General features: G+C 41.0%; 1 non-coding gene across 1 annotated transcript; it reads left to right on the top strand.

The window, feature by feature from the left end:
• The first annotated feature begins 1,160 nt into the window (after positions 1 to 1,160).
• TRNAA-AGC (transfer RNA alanine (anticodon AGC)) lies at positions 1,161 to 1,233 on the top strand. The gene has a single exon. It is a non-coding gene; the product is annotated as a tRNA-Ala (tRNA).
• Positions 1,234 to 4,205: the final 2,972 nt, after the last annotated feature.

Here is a 4,205-nt window from a genome sequence, read left to right on the forward strand (position 1 = left end):
CTGTGACATCAAATTGATACATAATTATTTTATACTTCTATTGCATTTTTCCCGGTTTTAACAAAACGAGTAGGGGGAATGGCTCTAATGTTGGCCTATGGATCTAAGATTGGGCCCATCGCTAAAAATCTGCTATTTATCTATTTTATCTAGATGAACGTGTCATAAGGACGGTACTAATGGATATGTTTGGTCGCTATTGAAAATTTAGTCAATTGCTGAATTTATGTACGGACCCAAATTAGGAGCATTTAGGCCGACATTACATCCATTTCCCCTATTGAACAACATTTTCAGTTGTTGATTGATGAAAATAAAATTATCAACAGCAAATTTATATGAAGAACAAAAGTATAGGAAAATGTACACACAATTTGATACCATCGAAAACTAAAATCAAATAATGGGTTCAATTTGATGTTGACATCACAATTTGATTTCGATTTGCTATCATTTTGATGTTCGACACTGCTCGGGTATCTTGCCTTCGCCACATTACGCCACCACTGAACAACTGCGGCAGGGAGCGATCCAAGCATGTCGTCAATTCTTGAAGGGGGGGGGGGAAGGGGGAAGTCTCCTAGAATTTGTTAAAGTAATTCCGCAGATACACTTGTATGACCAACTATGATCATAAACCTTATTTTTTATAATAACAGTCATGTTCATGGTCACACTCGTATAGTTTTTGTATAGTGCTCATAATTATTATACAAATAATGCTCACGGTCATAGTTTGTGATACAAGTGTATCAGCGGCATAAGTATAATAAGTATGGTCATGTGCGAGACACATGGGAGAGGGGGTGAAGTGGTCTTTAATAATCGATTAACTTGTGGACGTCGTTTCTAGTCTTGTATGTAGCGGAGAACAGTCCATAATGTACCCCTGGGCTAAAATGGCCCCGCGAGGTTTTTCGTTGCTGCCCCTGGGATTTTACATGCCAAAATGCTAGTTTGAGTACTGCTGTACATATGCTGCACGGAAAGCTGTGGAAAATCAAGCAAGGCCATTTTACCCCAGGGGTGCGTTTTGGCCTGTCCTACCATATATGAAAACTGACCCTCTGACCTTTTGAATGGTGTGCACGGCCACGCGATTCCAACTTGTGTCGTGTGCCAATATTTACTTTTGCTTATATCTGCCGTCTCTCTTATCAGGGGATGTAGCTCAGATGGTAGAGCGCTCGCTTAGCATGTGAGAGGTACGGGGATCGATGCCCCGCATCTCCAAAGAACTTTTTGCACCCGATTGATCATGTAGTGTGTGTTCCAATTATAGCATATGTTAATTGCATAGACCATAATCATGACACATCATAGTAGAATCGTATAGTCATAACTGGTACATTTCCCCTGATACAGGTATAGTTTTGAAATGTGTTGGATTTTCACATTAATTTTCGGATGAACCAGATCATTAAGATGATTTTGCACCCATTAGCGAGATGCTAACATTAAGTTCGAACAATCACGACGGAACTGTAAGCGGATTTGAGTCTAATCTTTAGTTTTAGCTGAAGCTGAATGTTTCACAGTCTTTTTTCCACATGGACAATGACGCACACATATCTGCGCTGCTCGTGCTCTGTCAATAAAGCTGATTATGAATTGCTCGCAGTCTGTGCTGAGTGGGTTTTCAAGTTTTTCCTTTTTTTTATTTTTGGCCTGCCGATGCCGTTGAATGCGTACCTAATTTATTTTATATGTGTTAATCGGTGGGTGTCATTTTTTATTCGGTTGTTCTGCTGATAGGATTTTTCATGCATCTTAACATTAGACCTGAGCGCCGATCAAAATATTTTCGGCGGCGGCGTGACGGCGTCACGCCGATTGCTATGTCAATTTTTTTGTCGGTGTGGCGGCGTGGGTAGGCGTGAGTTTATTTTTAATGATTTAGAAAAAAAAAGTACTTTCCAAACCAAACGCACATGGACAAAAAATGCTACCCACATTTGAGTTCAGATTACTCAAAATAGCTTAAACGTAGGTCACGCATAGTTTGAGTAAATTCTCCGACACTTTCCCCGGGGAAAACTTCTCGAATATGGGGAACATTTAAGAAGATTGTACACAGTTTAGAAGTGTACTACACACTTAGTTTTTTTTTCTACCGAGTTTGGCTGTGCAAATCTCGGCAAAACAAGTTTCACTATTTTTGCCGAGATTTGCAAAGCCGAGCACGGTAGAAAAAAAACTAAGTGTGTAGAAGACAGAAAAACCACAATCAGTTTTCCTCTTATTCGAGAAGTTTTTCACGACAACAATTTCGATATCGAGTTTTTTTTTTATTTATTCAAAGGGGGGATGTTTCTCAGATTCTTAAACTATGTTAATCATCGATCGAGTTTCCACTTGCTACAATTACGGCCTCCACACGCTTCCGGAATGCACGGCAGGTTCTAATAATGTAGTCTGGATCCATTTCTCTCCAGGTACGGGTCAATGTTTGTCTGAGGCTTGCTGTACTCGGGTGGCGCTTAGAACAGGCCTTGACCTTCATGACGCGCCATATTGAGTAATCCAGCGGATTAAGATCGGGGCTGGATGGTGGCCACATTTCCTTCGCCCAGAACGGAAGTTGTTCCTGTAACCACTTCTGAGTGCGGTTCGAGGTGTGGCACGGAGCCCCATCTTGTTGAAATACAACATTTGGCTTCGGACCGTACTGTTCTTTGATCCACGGAAGAACGTACTTGCTTAAAATCCCGATGTAGACCTCCGTGTTGACCTTGTCGCCTTCTGGAATGAACAACGGGTCAATTTTTTTGCCATCGGAAGCCACCAATCCAAACACCATAACGCTAGCAGGATGCTTGGTCAGATACACGTTCTTGTGCTCGTCGACCACGTCTTTTACCGGAATAGTACTAATATTCCGGTCGGTTTTTGAATTTGATACGGGATCGACGGTAAACATGCTCTCGTCGGTGAACAGGATTACCGGATTTTTTCGCTTAAGGAAGTTCAAGATTTTCTTGCATCATTCGACTCGTTGCTCCCGGAGGCGGTTGGTAATCATGTGAGTTTTTTTTTCCGTGCCCTCGACTTCGCCCCGCAATCTTACTTTACGATCTTCCGTGCCGTAAAGTCACTGATCCCGTGTTCCTTTGCCATTTTTCTTATTGATCGCACTGTATTCACCCGAATCTTCCTTTTGATAGTAGCGATAAGCCTCGAAACCCGAGCTGACCTCCGACGACCTGTGGCCACCTTCGCGGATAGTTGTCCTTTCTTTTCTCGGTCTAAAACCCTATTGACGGTCCACCGGGACACTCCCACGGGTCCATATTACGATCATAATATCGAATTATTTCTGGTAAGACGTCTAAAGTAGTTTAAAAAACCACGTAGCTCTAGGATCAATTTTATGAATTGATCACTTTTACTATTGCTCCGGATCTTCCGGATGATCCCTCCGAAGCTCCCTGGGTCCATTTCACGGTCACAATGGAAGAGAACTTTTTCAAACAAGCGTTCGTATAAAAAATGTTCCGTTTCGAGCTGCGCAATGTGGCCCCAGAGTTGGGTCCCAATTAGCTCAAATCCCATATACTACGTGTATTCGTTAAAGCCAAATCAACCGTTCTATAGGAATCCGGAATAAACGAATCCGTACTAATAGGAACCTTAACTGTATGTCTCGAAAACCAGGACAAAATTGAAAAAAAAAAAATATCAACTGGAGCTAAATAACCTCCCGCATCGATGAGTTAGAGCATTTCTCTTTGAAAAGAACTTTTTTACCCATATATAAATTACTGTAACTCTAAACTTTTCCAAAAGAAAAAGTTTTAAAACCTTTATTTGAAAAAAGTTTAGAGTTACATTTGTTAAGTTTAAGTTCATGTTTAAAAAATTTGTTCCACTATTTCTTTTGTTCACACTACTTCGCAGAAAAGCAAGAATCGGCCAGGAAGGATGTTGAACGTGCCTTTGGAGTGTTGATGGCTCGGTTTGCCATTATAAAAAATCCGGCCAGGTTGTGGAATAGAGAGGATTTAAAATCCATTATTCGCACCTGTATAATTCTACACAATATGATCATTGAAAATGAACGTGATGATCCTACGCCATTCGATGGAGAGGAAAATAGTGTTCATGAAGTAATGAGACCAGTGGATAATTTTGCAGTGTTCCTGAATCGGTATATGAAAGTACATAACACAAGCCTTCACCATCAACTTCAGAATGATCTGATTGAG

Source organism: Ochlerotatus camptorhynchus, unplaced genomic scaffold, assembly GCF_037179485.1.
Source record: "Ochlerotatus camptorhynchus isolate MF236.1 unplaced genomic scaffold, CSIRO-AGI_Acam_v1.1 ptg000017l, whole genome shotgun sequence".
NCBI classification, from domain to species: Eukaryota; Metazoa; Arthropoda; class Insecta; order Diptera; family Culicidae; genus Ochlerotatus; species Ochlerotatus camptorhynchus.